Source organism: Neofelis nebulosa, chromosome 14 (assembly GCF_028018385.1).
Source record: "Neofelis nebulosa isolate mNeoNeb1 chromosome 14, mNeoNeb1.pri, whole genome shotgun sequence".
In the NCBI taxonomy this organism is placed as follows: Eukaryota; Metazoa; Chordata; class Mammalia; order Carnivora; family Felidae; genus Neofelis; species Neofelis nebulosa.
Window position 1 is genome coordinate 12,937,121 of NC_080795.1, and position 21,807 is coordinate 12,958,927.

Below are 21,807 nucleotides of genomic sequence, written 5' to 3' on the forward strand. Positions count from 1 at the left end.
ACAAGACAGTTTATGGTTAAAGAAAGTTTTTTCCTAATTATACTTGTGCCACATGAGGTATTCAAAATATAGGGAAGCCTGATATTACTACCATACACACCCATGGTCTTTCCTTTCGTATCTGGAGAGTTGTACCTTTGGATGACTGGGCATGAAGTATTTTACTTGTTCCCTTTGCAATTTTCCAAACAACTGCTCTCCTGCCTACATGCACCAGCAAACAAGTTTCTTTCTGCCAAAGTTAGGTTTTGCATGTTAATTTTTTTTTTTTTTTGTATAACAAGGCCTTACAAAGTTTGAGAAAAGCCAGGGCCAATTTCTTGGGGAATCATCATAAACAGTGTTTGTCCAATTTCCAACATTTGCCTACTGTCTTCATGAGTTCAGACAGACCCACCTAGCAGCTCTGGGGCTCACCTGAGGTCCATGCCCTACGTGTCAGGTGGGTAACAAAAATGCTTACTACTTTTGCCTTCTTGTTGGCAATAATACTGTGAAATTGTGGGTCTGATGCTAGATGTACATTAAAGTGCATGGGATGTTCGTACATCCGTGACAATGAAAAAGACATCCCCGTTCTGTAGTAGCTAACCCCACTCCCGTGCTTACAGTGTTCTGCTTACTACATCTGGGGAAACGCTGATCATGGCGACAGATGGCGTAGTGTGGCCCCGTTCTTCCTACCCTCCCATCTTGAGTGGGGCTGTGCTGAGTTCCTTCTTCTTCTTAACCAGGGCAGCCTCAGTCTAGATGCTGCTTCCTCCTTGGTCAGCTCCTTCCCCCTGCTGGTCTTCCCTCTTGATCATCCCTGATGTGGCTGCAAAGCTAGCTACCCATGTACGGCTTTACTTTTTACTGTTTAACAGTGTTTCTTAAATCTTCCCCATCCTTCCCCTTGCATAGTGGGGTCTCTGTGACTCTCATTCTTTATGCATTTCCCCAGGGGGCTTCATGTTGTCTCTCTTTTGCCTAGGACATTTGGAACATTTGGAACAAACTTGGTGCCTCCTTTATCCTGTTCTTAACTTCGAGGGGTTTATTTGCTGATGCCTTTCCTCTTTCACTTACGAAACTATTTTGCACACATTATTCTAACAGTTTGAGGAACTCTGTGGCCTTTATGGTATCTCAGATGGGTCAGAAGACAAGACTCCGTGGATTCTCTTGCTTCATCCCATATGGACAAAATGATTTCCCCACAGACTCCTTAGCACAGGCTTTGATTTGCAAAAACACATTCACCATTGTTATGTACAAAATATTAAGTACTTTGCACTGTGGTGATGTGCTATGTTCTGTTGCATTGTCTAGCAATAACACCTCCCAAATAGTTATGGAGGGTGTGCTGTATGCGAGGCATTGTATTCCTACTGGACGTCGTGCAAAGATGAATAAGAAATGATTCCTGTTCTCAACCTTGGCTGGAGGAGCTAGAAGGATCTGCAACTAGCTGGGAATCAGACTAGACACCTCCACCTTCATTTTCTGTTCCACGCTGCTTGTTGTTGAGACACTTGGTTTTTGTCATAGTAACCACCAACCACATGGCTTTGCAAAGATATGACAGTGTCTAAAGAAATGTAACGCAGTCTGATGTTGAAAATGTGAATGGACAGGAACTAGTAGTTTGCAGGGTGACTGGCAGATGTCCAGCAGCACTGTGTTTCCTCTGAACACTTAAAATGTCCTGCAACATCCCCATGAGTACACTGTGGTAGCTGGGAATGTCTTCAAGCGCATTTTGGGAGCTGTGGGTATTTTAAATAAAATCAAATTATCATCATTCTATGATCTCACAAGTCTTAAAAAATGCTTTATTTTTGTTGGTCTTGCCATTTAGTAGCCCATACCAATTTGTCACGCAGCTTAAGTGTATGATTTTAACCTTGTTTACTCTAAATGCTTATATTTACTTACAATTATCTCTACATGCATGATCCTTGGAGAAAACCAACTGCTACTGTTGAGTGTTGGGTTAGAAAGCTGCACACTGAATTTTATGCACACAACTGTGAAACAAGAAGGGTTTTTTTCTTGTTGGAGATACCTAGTTGAAGACAGTCTAACAGGTTATTTGTTTTACAGTGACCACCTATTTTTAGATTTCAATTAGGCAAATGACTAGGAGTAGGAGTGAACATCTAGTAGTGCTTCAGTGTACTTGGTGTCACACACACACACACACACACACACACACCCCTCCAATCCTCTCCCTTTGCTGTCAGCCTCTGCACCATGATGGAAACAGTACTCTATCCAGGGTACGGTCTTGACCTCACAGAGATGGAAAAATTTGAACCACTGCTGCAGGAGACGGTCAAGGGGACACCTTTTCTTCCTTAATACCCTCAGCCATCCACTTCCCGTGAGTCCCTGCATGTCAGTCTTGGAGTAGGAGTCCCCCGTGGCCACCTGCCCCAAACGGTTTTGCACAGAAGTCCTGGTCTATGCTTTCTGGCAGTAGCTCATAGCTCACGAGGGTCCTGTGAAGAATGGATATTTGTTCATTTTCTTGCTTTTATGGACACCTGCTCTCTCCATTAAATGTATAATTAGTGGTAGAATTTAATGATGGTAATATAATTCTTATACTCAATATTAATGTGATTCACCTTCTTGCAGTCATAATTGGCAGACGATAGCACATTATTTGGGGCTGAGTGAAAATGAGCTCCCAGGTTCTCCACCGCATTAGATCGTGTTACTTCCTATGGGCTAATCATTGAGGGCAAGACAAAAATAAATACCAATGGTGTAGAAGAAATTCTAATGAGTCCTTTGGAATATAATTTCCTATAGGTTGCAAACTGTTACTTGTCATAATAAATTCTAGAATCAAACATATGCTAGGCTAAACAAAATCTAGCAAGTTTCTCTACTACAGGAATACTCAGAACCTTTAATAGATTCATATAAATGGCCAACCTTCAAAAGAAGGTCATTGAAATACTGTTCAATATTTTCTAAGTTATTCTAGAAACTTTTACTTACAAAAAAGCAAACCTGGCTGATGTTCACAGAATATATGTTGGAAGCGATGTTCTCTTGAAGTCGGGCCCTGCTGTTAGAAGCCAGATATTTGGACCTTTCGTTGCTTTCCCCAGGTAACTTCTTCCTTAGTGAAATGGAGATAATCACACTATTAGTTAAATGCTCAGGAGGCCCATTGTGCCAGCTGGATTTACACAAGCACAAAAAGGCAAATTAATACAAAATATAACATTATTTTCAGCTGCACATCTTCCACAGAACCCAATTTTATCCACTCCTTATTAAAGTGTAATTGTAGTTTTATAATCTATGAACTTTGCTTATAGATAAAAGTCTAGGTTTTCAAGGAGCAACTTTTCTCTGCATCCTGAAGGAAGCACTGTGTAAACATTTTGCGTGCAACTCGCCGGACTGGTAATTCCCCTCCAAGGTCAGCTCAGAATAGTGGCTTGTGTCTGAGAAAGAAAGACTCTTTAAAAATGATCTTGGTCTTTCTCAATCCTTAAAAAAAAATCACTGATTCATCCAATATCGACATTGCTGATGATTTGGGATGTTGCATTAGAATGTCACTTAAACATGCAATGACTCACTGTGGAAAATAACCTTGGTGTCACTACAGGAGTCAGACTTGAAACCCTTCTCGTGTGAAAATCTGGAAGCTGCAAACAGCCCATTTTACACCTGAGTACCCCACCCATAGGTTGCAGAGGCAACTCTGCTGCTTACATGTGGAGAAAAGACTGACTCAGAGCTTGAACGGTTTGAAGTGTGCGAGAACAATGAGATACAGGTATGAAAGTGCTTATGAAAAGAAATTTTGAAAGACACGAATTAAGAAACAATTCTACATAGTTTTTAGAAACTGTAGTAAAATACACAAAATGTATAATTTACCATTTTAATGAGTTTTAAATGTATACTTCAGTGGCATAAAACTCATTCGTAACGTCGTGCAACCATTGCTACTCTCGAGTTCCAGAATTTTTACCACCCCAGTTGGAAATCCCTTACCGATTAAGTAGTAACTCCCCCTCCCTTGGCAAACCGCTAAGCTTCTTTCTGTCTCCTTGGATTTGCTTATTCTGGATATTTCAAATACACGGAATCATATGCACTACGTGGCCTTTTGGGAGTGGCTTCTTTCATTTAGCGTAATGTTTTCAAGGTCCGTCCATATTGCAGCATGTATCAGTACTCCACTCCTTTTTATGACTGAATAACTGAATAATATCCTATTGTGTGCATGTACAACATTTGATTATCCATTCATGCACTGATGGATGTTTGCATTGCTTCCCTCTTTTGGATGTTGTGAGTCGTGCTGTTATGAACATTATACAGGTTTTTGTTTGAACACGTGTTTTCAATTCTCTTAGGCATATGTCCAGGCGTATAATTGCTGGGTCATAGGGTAATTTTGTATTTAACTTGTTGAGAAATCATCAAACTGTTTTGCACACAGGCTGCACCCCATATCTTCCCACCAGCAAAATAAGAAGGTTCCAATTTCACCACATCTTTGTCCACATTTATTATTTTCCATTTTTTAAAAAAATAGTCACCCTGGTGGGTATGAAACGATGTCTCATTGTGGCTTTGATTTGCATTTCACTAATGATTACTGACTCTGAGCATCTTTTCATGTGCTTGTTTGGTCCTCTGCATATCTTCTTTGGAGAAATGTCTATTCGAATCCTTTACTCATTTTTAAATTGGGTTGTTTGCTTTTTGTTGTAAGTCCATTTTGTTTTTATTTTATTTATTTATTTTTTTTTTTAATTTTTTTTTCAATGTTTTTTATTTATTTTTGGGACAGAGAGAGACAGAGCATGAACGGGGGAGGGGCAGAGAGAGAGGGAGACACAGAATCGGAAGCAGGCTCCAGGCTCTGAGCCATCAGCCCAGAGCCTGACGCGGGGCTCGAACTCACGGACCGCGAGATCGTGACCTGGCTGAAGTCGGACGCTTAACCGACTGCGCCACCCAGGCGCCCCTCATTTTGTTTTTAAAAAGGAGAGATCTCATGCAGCAGATTTTGGATACTGTGCTAGGTGGAATGATCTCTCAAAGATGTTTATTTCCCAATCCCCCAAACCTGTGAGTATGTTACCTTCCATAGAGAAAGGGACTTTGCAGATGTGATTAAGTTAAGGATCTTGAGATAGGGTGATCATTCTGGATTATCTAGATGGGCCCAGTGCAATCACACGGGTCCTTATAAGAGCCAGGTGGGAATGTCAGAGTGGGGGGGGGGGGAGGTGCAGTCATGGAAGCAGAGGTTGGAGTGGGGCACTTTGAACAGGGGCCATTAGCCAGGTGGCCTCTAGAAGTTGGAGAAGGCAAAGACAGATTCTCCCCTAGAGCTTCCACAAAGGAAGATGGCCCTGCCAACGTGTGGATTTTAGCCCTGTGAAATCATTTCTGACCTCTGACCTCCAGAACTATAAATGTTTTGAGCCATCAACGTTGTGGTAATTTGTTACAATAGCAATAGGAAACTAATACAGATCCGGTATTTTTGAAGACAGGAGATATATTTTAAAAGTATAATAAAACAATTTAAAGCTCATTGGAAAAAGATGAGAGAATGATTTCAGCAGACCGCACCCCATGGCAAGTAAGTTTTAAGTCCACTGAGCCCCTCCAGTGAGCATATGATGACTCTGACCCTGCAGATAGCTCCACCAGCCATTCTCATGGAAATATATCATTTAGATGCAATAGTTTTGTTAAATATAAGTATTGCTGAGAAACAGTAACCAGTATAACTGGTAGAAAGGATACCTATTAAGGATTTATAATAAATTTTCTTGTAAAATCCACTTAATGCTCAGTAGAGGTCAGTAATGGAGCATGGCAGAAAAAGATAAAGACATGAAAACAATAAATATGAAGAATTTGGGGACATAGGAAGATTTTTATATATGCTTTTCAAAATTAAGTTAGAGATATCCTTGGTTTAAATATATATGTATATATGTTTTTAAAGAAATATATAATAAATACAAGATAAAACTATACATTGAATATATATAATATATATTTTGTTGTATTTATTATATATTAAGTGTATATGTTTCAAATGTGCATACCTTTGGGGTTTTTTTTTCATGTTTATGGAAGGTAATGTATATTCAATAAAAAAATCACCTTTTAAGTGAATGATTCAGTGGGTTTTGACCAATGTATGTACCCATGAAACTACTCCCCTGCAGTCAAGACATAGAACATTTATCACCCTCCAAATCCACTTGGGCTCCTCCTCAACTATTCCCTACCCCCATTCCCCTACCCAGGCAATCACTGACCTGCTTGCCAGCACTGTGGATTAGATTTGTTCTTTCTAGAATTCATGTAGATGCAAATGTATTTTATCTTCAATTTTATGTCTCAATTTTTTAAATGTGATGAGACCCATACGTTAAAGAATGGCAAAGATTCTAAGTGAAATGTATAGTAAATTCTCGATAGGAATACTTGCCTCTGGATTCTTATTTTAGGGTTCTACTAAATTCTTTACAAATATATACATATATTTATCTTGCTAAAATAGTTCCCCTACTCCACAGCAGAATTTTTCCTTCCTATAAGTAAAATAATATTTTTAAAGTTCTGTTCAATTTAAATGGGTTTGATATTTCCCTTTTCAGTTTATGTTTCTTGATGAAGAAATCACTTGGCTACTTTAGAATCCAAGTTGGTGCTTATTTTTCAAGCCAGCAGTCACGGTTGTTTGCAGAGCAGATGTGGATTACAGGTAGGCAGAGCAGAATGTCTTGGAAGGATTCTCAGCTAGGGTACATGAAAAAGATTTTTAAATGAGTCCTGATATTTCCCAGGAGATAATTGCTTAAAAGTTAAGAAAAAGACCCTAGTAATGAGCCAGACAGATAGTCTATCTTAAAGTGTAGGACACTGATAAAGAGTAGAATTTTAAAATTTGTGCATCTTGTGTTTGCACATATTTCCTCTCTACATCTTCCAGTTTGAGTAAATCTGAAACATTGGCACTTGCTGGCTTTAGCGGGGGGAATACTAGAGAAGGGGGTTATAATGTATGTATCACATGAGGCATGACTGTGACCTCATTCTAGATTCCTTCCTCTGCAGAGCTGTACCTCTCTTACCCGTAATTTGTTTAGATCACCTTAAGAAAGCAATTATAAAAAAATTACAAGTGTGCACATGAACTATTAGAACTTGCACCATTTAATAACTGTTTTCCAAAGACTGTCACTCACAGGATGAAGGGGCAGCAGCTTCCCTAGACTGAGAACGGTGAGTGCCAACCCAGTTCGATAAAGTAACCACCAAAACATATCTAATTAACAGACCGTGGAGAAGGGCCTTTTTATGTGTTCATCAAATAAACAGAGCTAACTCCTCTGGGCCAGCGCTGAGAATCAAAGCCTCTTTCAGTAACCGACAGTTCTCAAAGGTAACCTGAAAATCCCAGCTTTTGAGAAAATGACCATTTCCCACATTAAAGTCCATGAGGCCGACGTTGAGAAAAGCAACGGAAGTGGGAGCAGAAGTTGAAACAGACTCTGCCCAGACACATGGGTGACAGGTCTCAAGTAAAAGATTAGCAGTGTCCACGCAGGTGGGCGTGAACAGAGTCGGTATGAGGTTGGTGCGGCACCTGCAAAGTTGAAAAAACGCAGGTGAGGGGCGGGACACGCCGGCCCATTCCTGAGCGGTGATTCCGCCGGGTGGGACCGTCATAGGGACCCCGGGTGGGGGGGGGGGGCACGTGTGGGTACCCAGCCAAGGCCAAAAGGACTCTTTGGGAGAACTTCTTATTCCTGATCCTCTCTCTGACTGTCTCTTCTCCGGTAGCCAAACAAGGGGACGGTGGATGACCCACACTTTTTTTTTTTTTTTTTCTCTTCGGAAGCTAGGTGAAGGGGTCTTCTGCTCTCAGTAGAAATGGCGCAATGGAAGGGGAGGGGAGCAGGCGAACAGCAGGGAGACCATCCAGGCTACCCGGCTTCCCAACATGGCAGCACTTCCGTTTCCGTTCCTTCAGATTTGTCCTGACGAACTTTGTGGCACTCGATTCTCCTCAAAGTACTTTCCTGCACACCATTTGCAGGCAGCTTAGTGCGTGAATGATTTTCACTTTGTTCCACAGACCTCAGGGCTCTGTGGGGATCTCTTAGCATCCATGCACTAGTTAAACCACACCAACTGGGTCTGCAAGGTTTATTTATTAGAGAGCTGAGTAATATTCAGATAAAAAGCATCTGCTGCTGAGGAGAAAGTTTGAAACACACATATAATGTGCATGAAAAGCCTGGATTTGAATCCTGGCTCTAACGCTATCCAGTCGTGTGATCTTGGGTGGTTTAACCCGTCTAAGCCTTAAATGATCTGTCTGTAAAATGAGGGTAATAATACTTCATAAGTTATTATGAGGATAAGAGCTGACGGTGAACATAGAACGTTTACAATGCCTGACACATAGCACTCAGTATGCAGTGGTGGTTGTTAATGCCATTGTTACGATTTCAGCTGCAGACATTCGGGAAGTCTCTGGAATAGTCTTCAGAATCTGGGGTCATAGTGATCCCTGGGTGTAGTTTTAGCACAGAATAGTCTGGTCCTTAATGCATCTTTAGGACCAGTTGTGGACCCTGGGTATGGAGGCTTGGGGTCCTTGTGGCACTATTGTGAACCAAGCGGAATCTTGGAGAACAAGGAATTCAGGTGCTTTTTCATGGAAGTGGGCTTTGGAGTGACATAATGGTGTAGTTTGTTTGGGCTACTTCTTTTTTGATAAACTAAGCTGGGTAAGCAGGTATGGTAGAAAAATATCCCAGCAGCCTGAAAGAACTAAAAAAAAAAAAAAAAAAAGCTATAGAGAAATCATTAAAGGGTGTATCTTAGTTTTGTGAATTACATTCACTGCAACCTGATTAGTTCATAGTATTATTTATAGATGCAATAACATCTCCCGTATTTCATACTTTACTTACATTTTTATCCTCATTCTCACAACACACTGCAAGGCAACATTGTAAATATGAGGACAGGGCCCCGAATCGGAAGTGAGATAGCAGCAAAGTCTGGATTAGGCCTCCAAATCTGTCAGATCTAAAACGCATGCAGTTTTCACTCTACCACACCCTTGGTTCCCCAGCAAATGTCAAAATCCCTGAGGATGGGAGCCCTTGCTCTGGGAACAGATGCTCCGTGTCTGTCTGTTGAGGTGGGACTTTTTGCTGCACTTTCTCTGGTACATTGTTCTTAGTGTCCCCTCCTTATAGGAGGTCTGATCAAATGTGGGCATCAGACAGGCTACAGATCATGGCATCTTCCTCTGGTTTGGTCTTGGGATGGTGAGAAGGGCAGAAACTGCTCTTTTCATTTTCTCCCACCTATTCCTCTTCTCTGTGGCTCTCATTTTATTTATTTATTTATGAAACAAATATTTTTTGGGTAATATTTATTTATTTTTGGTAGAGCGTGCAGGGGAAAGGGGAAGGGAGGTGGCGGGGTGGGGGGAGAGGAGGAGAGGGAGAAGGGAAGGGGCAGAGAGAGAGGGAGACAGAGGACCCGAAGCGGGCTCTGCACTGAGAGCAGACAGTCCAATGTAGGGCTCGAACTCATGAGCTGCGAGATCAGACCTGAGCTGAAGTCGGACACTCAACTGGCCGAGCCACCCAGGTGCCCCTATGTGGCCCTCATTTTAAAATGATCAGAAATACTCTTTTCACAGAACATCAAAATTCTAGAGCCAAGTAAATATAAGGTTATACTTGAACCATCCCTGTGGCATATCCCTGCTAGTGCCTTCCTAAGAATTATTTTACATTAACGTTATGATGTAAAATGTTAAAATTTAAATTAAAAAGCAATATGCACTCTACCAGATGCACTTAAATTTGGTGGACATTGAGCCATGCCCTGTCCTTTGTTGTTGACACAGAGGTATGATGTCTCTAAAGGAAGATCATTGCCGCTGAGTGACTCCCTTTTTTTTTTTTTTTCTAAGAAAGCTTTCAGCCTCTGTCACTTCTGGAGAGTGGCAGTCAATAGGTAAGACTAAATGGAAAGGCTAATGTTCAGTTCAGAGCCTAAATCTTGATCTTGTTTGCAGGTGAATATTCAGGAGGGAGCCCATGGCCTGGAGAGGAAGCTGGTGACCAGGGAAGAGCAGAAGAGTGATATCTGCTGCCATTTGCCATGGCAGACTGCCATGGGCACAGTGGCTAACTCTGCAGGTGCAGTGATCATGACTGAGAAACAGAACCCCACGTGAGAGCAGCCCCCTGGGGCAGGTTAGTGGTCACACTAACTCTGGAACTTTGGAATTCTGGAAGCGTTTCATTGTCATTTTTATCTGGGACCCCAACCAGATAATGAAAGTTCCCACTAAAAAAGAACTTGAAATGACTAATATTTCCAAAGTATATAGAAAATTAATGAGAAAAGATTGTGCCCACAGAAGAAGACTCTAGACCCACGTGAAAGGACATTCACCTTGCAAAGAGCACACAGAACCAAGTAAACAGACACGGATACTCCTGGGATAATAAATAACAATGAAATGGATTGGTTAAGAGCTTCCTGGAAGTCACTGTAGAGACTTTGCGGATATTAAGTCTAAGAACTTACTACAAATAGTAAAACCCCAATGGAATACAGAGAGAGGGAATAGCTTTGTGTTCAAGATAATGTTCCATAATAATATTTTTCCATTATGTGAATTATCATTTTCCACATTTGTTTTTTCTTTAAAATATCCCAAGTTGAACTACTGGTCCAAAGAAGCAGTAGTCCTGGGCATTGTGTGTCCTAGGAATCTGGTCAGATTCAAGGAGAAATGGGTGGATGTGAAGACGGTTGGTCCTCTGTGGGCTGTACTGCATCAACCCAGGGTGGGTGAACAAACTAGTAGGTTCATGGGGAAGAATTTCAAATGAAAATCAAATAGACCACCCAACCAACGTATTTGTCAGAGGGAGCTAGAAAAAAGGGAAGATCCAGGTATGAGGCAAAGATATAGATGCTTAGGAAAATGGATTAAAGCAAGTGGCTTCTGAGCAGTGGCTGGCTGGGGAAGCCTGGGAAATACCCTGAGCCTGAGAGAGTAGCTGTAGTCTTTAATCTTTATTTATTTTTGAGAGAGAGAGAGAGAGACAGAGTGCAAGCGGGGGAGGAACAGAGACAGAGGGAGACACAGAGCCTGAAGCAGGCTCCAGGCTCCAAGCCGTCCTCACAGAGCAAAACACAGGGCTCCAACTCACAAGCCGTGAGATCATGACCTGAGCCGAGGTCGGACGCTTAACCGACTGAGCCACCCAGGCGCCCCTAGAGAGTAGTCGTAGTCTTGTGAGAGAGCAGCACAGGTTTCAAGCACTGGTGGTGGGAGGAGAGGTACTTACAGCCTGGCCAGCACGGAGCCTTTCAGCGATCTGTTGCTGGACAACTGACTCCCAGGAGGGCACCACTGATTATTTCTCATGATTTTGCTGCTGTGCAACATAGGTGGTTCCTTTTCTGATTGTGAGTGGCTTGACTGGGGCCTCACTCACATGTCTGGCAGTGGCGATGGCTGTTGACTAGGGCGGCTTGGTTCTCTTCCATGTGGCCGCTCGTGCCCTAATAGGCTACACCCAGATTCTTCCCAATGTATTGGCTTCAGTCTTCCAAGAAAGCAGGATCAGAATTTGCCAAATGTTTTAAGGACTCCACTTCGTAATTGACAGAACGTATCTTACCTTATGCTCTATTGGCCAAAAACTTACAAAGCCAGATTCAAGGAGGGGGTGACGGAGAAATAGACTCTACCTTTTGACAGGAAGAGCAGCTACAACGATGTCGCAAAGGAGTATGGTCATGGAAGAAGTATGATTCATTGGGGACCATCATTAGAACAACCTAACACATGGAGTTTTTGTAAACATGCCTTCTCTCTTTTGGGGATATACATTATGCCACACAGACAGTCCTAATTCTTATTTTCTCATCATCCTATAAGCCTTTCAAAATTTATTCAATAGGCATTTATTAGGCATCTATTATATCATTGGCATTGTGCTAGATACTGGGGATATGATGGTAACGAATACCAGTTGCTGTCTTTAAGGAATTTTTCTTTCTTACCTATAAAATCGGGAGAACAGTATGCAGGTCGGGTAGGAAGGGAAGACATACAGCAGGTCAGAGGATGGGAGGGATTGTAGTAGAAAGCCAACAGAACAGTCGGGCGAGCTGGAAGCAAAGCAGGATTCCATTCTCAGATTTCCCCCAAAACTATTTGTAAGGGAGGATTTCATCCTTCCAGAAATCAACTTAATTTTTCTTTTTTCAGGAGTAATCTGACTTCAAACAACAGAAAACTCAGTGCTGGGTGTTCTTGGTTCCAGTGGGAAATAGTTTTAATAAGGTTATGGGACATCTCCCAGAGAAAGGAAATGTCCAATGATTACTCAGAACTATGGTAAGTCAAATGTGGGTCATCCCTGACCTTTGCCAAACTCAGAGTTAATGCCAAGCCAGTCCATCTGAGCAACGGTGCCCTACGTCTGTCTGTACTCCTGGAGCAATCTTATATGTAGATGGAGCCGTGACCCATTTCCTGGGTCTGACTGTGGGGAAGGAGCCTCCTGCACGAGCACATCTCATTGGTGCAAACATGCCATCTGTCGCTTGTCTGGCCCACAATTACCCCTTCAAGTGTGTCCGCATGGGATGGAATACAGAAAACAGAGCCGGGCTATGTTCACTCCTTTGTTAAGCAGAAATGGCTGGCAGGGTGCCACCCACTCAACTGTGAACCACCAGGGTTTAAAGCAAGCAAAAAACCTCATAGTCTCTCAAATCTCATGCCTCGTGTTGTATAAAGAAGTCTTAGAAAATGTACTGTCAGCGGGCACGATGGAAACCTAAGTGGATTTCTTGCTTCTTAAAGTGAGATTAAAACTCAGATTATAATAATTTAAATAACCTTCTGTTTCCATAACAGTTAATTGTGGATGTATCAAAGATTACTGAACGCCCTTTGCAATATTTTCCTGAGGCAGATGGAGAATAAACACCTTCATTACGGGTGCTCAGATGATCCACTGTGCTGAATTACATTGAGAAGCACCTGGTACGTTTCTTGATCTACCCGTGCACTCACGTACCCTGCTGTGACGTCAGGATTGCCCTAAGTGGGTACCTATCTCCTATGAAAGAGCAAGTGCGTTTTCCACAGCCTTTCAGAACCTCTGATAGTGCTACCCAAAACAAATCCTGGAGTAACGAGGCAGTTCTAACGTAAATGTTTAATAGAGGCAAGGGATTCTCATCTGATTACTTTGCTGCTGCAGAGAAAGAGGATCTAATTTAACATTAAGTCTGTAATTAGTGAATAGTGCTCTTTTGCCTGGGTAAACGAAATCCCTTGCATTTTGATAATGACTTGCATTCAGAATTGAAATTAAACTCAGCTAAAAAAAAATCATAACTTTACCTCAGGGTAGCACACTAAGTCAATGCCATATAGACTGTTTACAACAGTAAATCTAAAGCACAATGTTCTGGAGTTGACTTTACTAGGGAAGCTGCAACCTTTATTTATTTTTATTTGTTTACATTGGGATCTCGTATTCTTTCTGCCTTATTTGTTTATTTACTTACTTATTTTTGGTTGCTGATTTCTTTAAGTGACCCTGTGGAAAATGTGGGTAGATACTGCAGAGTCCATGTATTTTATTACCTTAAGAGAACAGTGGTGTAAATAATACAAATAGGCATTGATATTCATTTTCACGTGGGCTCCTTCATGTGGAACAAAAAGGCCCTCCATCTTTTACTTTTCAAGTAGAAGTCGTTTGGCCAGATTAGTGTCTGGAAGTTCCCGGGCATTTATTCCCTGGTGTTGCTGTAAGGTTTTTACTGATGACCAGAGTTGCTCAATTCTCATTTAATGGGGGCTGCAGACTGAGGGCTGAGCAGAACCCGCTGTCCCGTTCTGTAGTTATTGGTAAAGACAGACCTAGGATATCACCATGGGAGGGACTGGATGCGACCCAGTGGATGGGTGTGGTCGCTGTGGCCGGAAGATCAAAAGGCTGAGAGACCAGGGGGTTGTAAATGGAAATTTCCGAGAATTAAGTCAGGAGAGGATCTCAATCCTAAGGGATGACAGTGATGCAGGAAGTGGAGTCACTGAGATGTGTAGGGTACAGAAGGGTCCAGCAGTGACAGCAAAAATGAGGAGTTACAAGTGTTATCCTTTTATGCCATGATCTTCAAAGCTGGCAGGTTTCGGAGAAAAGAGAAGGAGAATGGTGTACAAGTGGAAAGGAGGAAGAAGAAAGGTATCTACCCCATCTCCAAGTTGAACAGTACAAGGATGGTAGGAGAAAGTGTTTCCTGAAAGTGTTTCGGGAAGTAGTACCTTCATGAGATCCGGGCTTTTGTTCTACAATGAAGGTGAAAGGAACATTTAGGAAGGAGGCTGACAACATGCAGGACTTTGCTAATAATGGATGATGAGCTTTGAAGGGCACAGTGGAAGGGCTTCTGGAGTTAGAGGTGGAGAGAGGTCGGGAAAAGGAAAAAGAGAAGGGACCATGTGGTCTGACAGGGCTGGGGACTGGAAGATGGATGAGGAATGACAGGAAGTCTAGGGCTTTTAGTGTTGACTAGCGAGGAGGGAAAAAAAGGCATAATGAGTTTGGTTATCCAGAATCAAGGCAGACTGTGTGTTAGTGATAGAACAGTGCATTTCAGGAGCTCTCTCTTTATCCCTGATAGGGGCTACGAGGTCTACAGGAGAAGAGCCCTTTTCCACTTGTAATCTCTGCTGAAGAGGAGGTGTGTGTCATCTGTCTCGACCCTTATGGATGGAAGAGAAACTTAGGGGGAAGCCTGACATATTCCATACAACCAGACCTTTGCAGTCCTGATGACACGGATAGAAGTCTTATGTAGGCAAGGCCTTGTTCCAGTGCTCTGGTCCATTTAACACTGGGATATTACACTCTAGTGCCAGAATGGTCCAGAATTTGAGTTTTTTTTTTTTTTTTTAATTTGCAGGGACATAAAATATTTAATGGATGAAGAATCTAAGAAAACTTCAAGTTCAATTCCTCAGTTTCACAAGACAGAAAACTGAGGCTGAGGAGGTTTCAGAACCTCTGCTGAGTTTTTTTCTAATGATAATGAGGATTATAACTCTGATACTCTGACATCTAAGTACCAACCACAGTGTGCTGATGCTTAGATGTTCATAGTTTTAATTAGAAAACAAAACAAAACAAATCTTTCCCGCTCAGAAAATATACAGATTCTTTACTGCTCAAATTAAAAGTTTTCTTTTAAAACTTGTGTCTTGAGAACAGGAATAAAGAGTTTGCTGTGATTCAAAAATTTTTTCACAACGTATGAAAAGCCATTCATCCCATGGACAACATTAGCATGTGTCTAAGAGGATATTCTTCCAAGGCACAGAGGCTGAGAGTAGAGTGTGAAGTTGAGGTTTCTATGGAGACCGTACCTTAAGAAGGTCTTTTAAATTGCTGAGGGTAAAAGTAAAGCCTTTCTTTCAATATCCCTGGAGGTATAAAACACATTAGGCAGTCAGGACTCCTGCATTTTACATCTGTCTCTTCAGTCGATGGTTTTTGAGCTCTCCTTTGAGGACCTCTTTCTTGGGTGACTTAGAGCTGTAGACCACCTATTCAGAAGAATGGATAGCCCTTAACTGGCATACTATTATACACCTGATGCATCAGGATGGTTATATGGTTAATGCTTTCATGTTAGGATGTTACAATGTTTTCTTTGAAGATACGGTAGTTTAAACTTATCTGCTCCTTTGCGGGAGGGATGCAAACATATGGCGGTAAAGAGGGATATAGGTTATTCAAGAATATAAGGATTATAAAGAATCAGGTGGAAATATTTATGTATGCTACACTTTATTTTTTGTTGTTTTTTTAAAAAATGTTTATCTGAGAGAGAGAGAGAGAGAGAGAGAGCGCACATGAGCAGAGGAGGGGCAGAAAGAGGGGGAGACAGAGGATCCAAAGCAAGGTCTGCGCTGACAGCTCGAACTCACGAACAGTGAGATTATGACCTGAGCCGAAGTCAGGTGCTTAACTGACTGAGCCACCTAGGCGCCCCTGTGTGCCACATTTTAAATACTAGCTTTATTTACATATATTTCACACACCATCAAATTCACCTACTTAAAGTATAAAATTTGTGTATTACTTTATTCATATTTAGTATATGTAATATATGATATATTAAAGATTTGTGCAGTGATCACCACTACCTAATATCAGAACATTTTCATCAGCCCCAATAGAAACCTCATATCCATTAATCATCACTCTCCATATACTCTTTCTCCCAGGCTCTGGTAACCATGGAACTTTTATCTCTATAGATTTTCCTATTCTGGACACTTCAGAGAAATGCAGTTATTCAATAGATGACCTTTTGTGACTGGTTGCTTCCATTCCACATGATTTTTTTCAAGGTGTATTCAGGTTGTAACATGTATCAGTATTTCATTCCTTCTCATAACCGAATAATATTCCATTACGGGGATATACCACTTTTGTTTATCCATTCATCATCTATGGGCATTTGGATTGCTTCTACCTTTTGGCTATTGTAAGTACTGCTGTTATGAACACTGCACAAATTTCTGTTTGAATGCCTGCTTTCACTTCTTTTGGTGTATGTAACTAGGAGCAATCTTGTCAGAGGATTAAAATGTTTATGGAACTAATCTGTCACTAATTTGACGTACAGAAATTCTTCTGTCGCCTTCGCCAGGGACATGTACCATGCTTTCAGGGATAAATGTTTTGAAATTTGCATTTTATGCTCTGCCATTTTTCAAATAGAAAATCTTTTTGTGGAAAACAATGATATACTTTTATTACAGTATATGGTACATGTCTAATGATGCTCTTTAAATGAACTAAATGCACTTTTAAGTTTATCTTTTTTTAACCTGCACGTTTACTTTCTAATTCAAAATTTGCATCTCTACTATATTTGTGGTAGATATAAAAGGACTTACACATTAGCCTGTGCATTAACCTCAGAAGGGTGACATAGTTTCATATTTTTCTTTTATCAACTGATTGCTTTAACTTTAAGGGAAATCCAGATGGGAATTTGCATGGGAGGCATTTGTCATTATGGAAAACTCTGTGGAGATTTACTTTCTTGGTGGGTGATATATCTGAATGATACTTTTGAGTCTAGTCTTTGATGGATAGAAAATGAATACGCATATATATACAATGTCAAGAAGCTAAACGTCTCACTTAGGTCATTTGCAGAAGCAATCGGTCCTATTTTAGTGGAAATATCATGAAAAAACGGAATCCTTCCAATGTTCTCCACTCCCTCAAAATCTTCGAGACTCAAAATTCAAGTCACAGAATTTCTGTAATATGACCAAAACTCAGAGTCATTTTATATTAATGTGGTGAGACATAAACCAGATGTCCTTCTAACGCATGCATAGAGGGCACGTGTTGCTTGGATTTAGACAGGTGTAAAATAAGAGAAACATTTCAATCATTGAACTGGCACCACGCTCTACCAGAAGTCTCATATGAAACTTTTTTGGGGGGGGATTGGACTTTGTGCCATTCTCAAAGTAGACCATGACTTAATAGCACTCAAAGCAGATGATTATTTAAGTATTTAATAGTTGTTTAACCCAATTACAAAGCCAATTGGTTGGGGGTCTGTTTTTTTCTTCAAATTTTCAGTTGATTGTTAAGGCATTATATAATCCCAGCATGATTGGCAAAAGCCACTGGGAAAATATCCTAGGAAAGGAAAAGATGTTAATGCTTAATGCCTTAACTTATTAAATTATATAACAAGCTTGTATGAAAATGCCTCAGATAGAGCATTGATTTACCTTCCCCCCCCACCCCAGCTCCCTCATTTAATGGCTTCTGTGGTGAAGGTTAAGCTTCTTAACAGCAAAGACAGCAAACACAGAAATGCCACTTCACCTGGCTTAACACTCAGCTTGGCCACTAATTACTTGTGTGATGCTGGCCAAGTCACTGCATCTCTTTATTTTCAGTTTCTTCTCATGTACAAAGGTGATAATGGTGGTTACCTCATAGAACTGATACGAAGGTTAGATGAAATAATACATGTCCAATATTTTACGCTGTGCCTGGCATATAATACACACTATACGCACTTGCCAATATTATTGTTAGTAAATCATTTTATAAGACACAGCATATTAGAGATTTTAAGAATAATTTATTATTTATCGTCGTTAAAGAGTATCTTTATTTTTGCTTTTGCTTCAAAGATCTGTTCACCATTAATTCAGAAAATAAACACTTTTTTTTGAACCTCTTCTGAGCCTTTTGCAGAATGGAAGCATCTGGGACACTTTCACTAAATCACTCATCAGAAGGTCCATTACCATTAGTTGAACTAATGGCTACTTACACCATTAGCTTAAATCAACTAATGGGCAGCAGCAATTTCCTCGGCTTTTTAATCTTTTTTTATGAGGGACGTTTTTTCCTACTTAGACACTTGTTTTGGTTTAAGTCCAGATGAGTTCCTTAGGATGTCTTTCTCTATATATGTATTTAAAAACATCTTGACAAATACTCAGACATTTCCTGTGCTAGCTTCAGTGCGTATCTTTTTAAAGCCTAAAAGCCACGAGGCAAAGAACAGAAGGACAACTAAACTCTTGAAGGTGGGGGCGGATTCAGGGTGTGCGTGTGCAGCCCTTCTCTGCTTGTCTGGGGAAGTACCAGCTTTTATTTCCAAGTTCCCACCCTATTGTCGACCAATACTCATATAAAATCCAGTAAAATTAAACATCTAGGAAAAATGATCATGCCGTTAGATGACATGGTGCTCTCAAACTGCTATAAAAGTTTTGAAGCCTCTGATTATAAATGCTATATGCACCTTGAAATGGAGTAGTAACACTGTGGGGGTTGGTGCTTAGAATAGTAGCACTGATACAGAGTGTATTCAAAAAGGCATGTTTATGAGGGCGATTTTATTGTATTTTGAGAGAGATAGCGAGTGTGGAAGGGGCAGAAGGAGAGAGGGAGAGAGAGAATTCCAATCAGGCTTCGCCCTGGCAGCATAGAGCCCAACGTGAGGCTCGAACTCACAAATTGTAAGATCTTGACCTGAGCTGAAACCAAGAGTCAGACGCTTAACTGACTGAGCCACCCAGGTGCCCCTAGGGTGATTTCAGAACATCAGAATTGGTTTCCTAAATGAGTGGCAAGACATTTCCACCAGCCTTCAGCAGAACTGACTTTGTACAACTTACTTATTTCTCATTCAGTATTTAAATTTAATTTGCAATCGAATCCATAATAACAGAAAACAGATCAGTGGGGTAGGAGGGTATGGATTGCAAGAGCCACAAGGAACTTCGGGGTGCTAGAAATGTTCAAGTCTTGTTTGTGCGTGTAGATAAACATAAATGCGTTTTCTAAACTCTTTGTATGCTTATAATGAGTGTATTTTATTGAATGTAAGTTATATCTCAATAAAGTTGATTAAAAATACAGATTTTACAAAGTACGTTTTTTACTTTGGGAAGAGTGAAGAAATTGAGGAATATCCCTAGTTCTCTCCTGACCTCTTTAAGATAAGTTACTGCAGACACACATCCCTTTCACTCTGCTCCACACCAGAATCCCATCACCCACTGTGCACCAAGTGGCACTTCCGGTGCAAAGAACATTATGTGGTTCGAAGCTCCTCCAACTTTGTATTCATTGCCTCATCTTTCCTGGTTGGCTAGCAAAGTCCTTTCCATTTTCCCAGAAGTCATGTCTTTAAACAAAAAGATTCGGTTGCTGGAGGGGAGGTGGGTGGGGGATGGGTTAAATGGGTGATGAGCATTAAGGAGGGCACTTTCTGGGATAAGCACTGGGTGTTATATATAAGGGATAAACCATTGGGTTCTACTCCTGAAGACAAGATTACCCTATATGTTAACCAGCTTGAGTTTAAATTAACACACACACACACACACACACACACACACACATCCTAAGATATTTCACAAGAGACTTTGGAATTCTTTTTGAACTTATGCTCACCACAAGTGTAGCTACTACCTGTCACCATACAACACTATTACAACACCACTGACTCTATTCCCTATGATGTACCTTCTATTCCTGTGAGATATTCATTCCATAACTGGAAGCTTGTATCTCCCAGTCCCCTTCTTCCATTTTGCCCATCCTCTCCTCTGGTAACCACCAATTTGTTCTCTGTAATTATGGGTCTGTTTCTGCTACACCTGAAATTATTGTTAACATTGTGTGTCAACTCTACTTCAGTAAAAAAATACGTAAACTTGAAATCAATCTACACAAGAAAATCACAGAATGAATATATGAAATCCCTCCATAGTGTTTATATTACAGACACACTCATGATTTCATTACTAGCAATAAAACTCTTTTAAATCCAAGTTGAGAATAATGAGTGATTACTCAAGGAAGGCTAAGGATACATTTTTTTTTTCTGCCATAATTACAAAGCAGGTAATTCCACACTATGCATTGAAGGAAAAGTCTTTCAACCAAAAGCAATGTATCATGGATTGCCTAGGGCCTCAGATTAGATGGGAAAGTCATCTTTCCTCCAAATTCCTTATGGGAGTACACATTTGAAGTTGCCATTTCCTACCTTTCTGTCTCTGTCCGTCTGTCCATCTATCTTTCCATTTCCCTGTTGGCTATATAGGCAGGAGAGAATAATTTTCTTCATATCCTTGGGCATGTTTCACTAGTTGCCACAATGACATTTCATACCAAAAACAGTATTTGCTTTTTCCCTGATTAGGTTTATTGCATAGAAAAGTGTGAGAAAAAATTAATTTCACTCAATCAACAATACAGAGATAACTAGCATTAATGTCATAGTGTATATATTTTCATTTTCCCCCATTGACCACATATACATATGTAAAGCAGACACATGATGCTAGAATGTTTTTAGGCATAGATGCAATTGGCTTGAATATTTACCCAAATTCATACTATTATATATTGATAGTGAAATGTTTAATCTAGTCCATTATCTACTCTATTTGACTTGATTTTTAAAACACAATTAAACAAACATAAAGTTTTATTTTCTCCACAAAGAACTTTGAAATGAAACGCAAAAAGAAAATAAAGATGAGATTATGGATTGATTAGCTGTATACAGTATGCAACAATAGAGTCAAAAAGTGAGAGAAAGGTTTGTTGGTACTTGGGACTAACCCACCTAGAATAATCCCCCCAAAAGTAGAAGAAATATGAAAAACATCTATTTACACCATTGTAAGAACTAATCAGATTGGGAGAAATTACTAGAGAAAAGAAGAACCCAGAGACAAGCTCACTACTCAAAGTTACTTTTTTTTTGCGAACAGAGATGAAATTTTCTCATGATGGTGGAATAGAAGTCAATTACAGGGCACTTCTGGTGGGGAATCAGATAACCTACTTGCCTTCCTCCCCACTCTAGGCACATACACATTAAACCAGGTTTTTGAAGGGCTGGGTAACAGGGTAACAGGGTAACAGTGAGCCAGAAATAAAACATCCCTCACCCTGACTTATGGTTCTAGTCTTCATTATGAGAATCTCGGTCTCTCAACTTATGCTACTCCTAAAGTGTAAGCCTCTTGGTTGCTGGCAAGGAAAATAAACAAAGAAACAAAAAAACAAAACAAAAAACAAAACAAACAGACAAAAAACCCGACAAAACATCTGGGAGGAAGATATCTTATCCTAGGCCTCAAATTATTTCTAAAAATAAAATTTAAAA

At 40.5% G+C, this 21,807-nt stretch overlaps 2 long non-coding RNA genes across 2 annotated transcripts in view; one reads left to right on the plus strand and one right to left on the minus strand.

Moving 5' to 3' along the window:
* The window catches only part of LOC131494938 (uncharacterized), a 151,333-nt gene that overhangs the window by 11,358 nt on the left and 118,168 nt on the right, over positions 1–21,807 (minus strand). Inside the window, exon 4 of the long non-coding RNA XR_009253663.1 lies at positions 2,992–3,115. This is a non-coding gene — a long non-coding RNA (uncharacterized LOC131494938). The remainder of the gene's footprint in view (positions 1–2,991; positions 3,116–21,807) is intronic.
* Positions 9,927–13,371, plus strand: LOC131494939 (uncharacterized). The gene is made up of 3 exons (XR_009253664.1): positions 9,927–10,220; positions 12,314–12,442; positions 12,968–13,371. It is a non-coding gene; the product is annotated as an uncharacterized LOC131494939 (long non-coding RNA).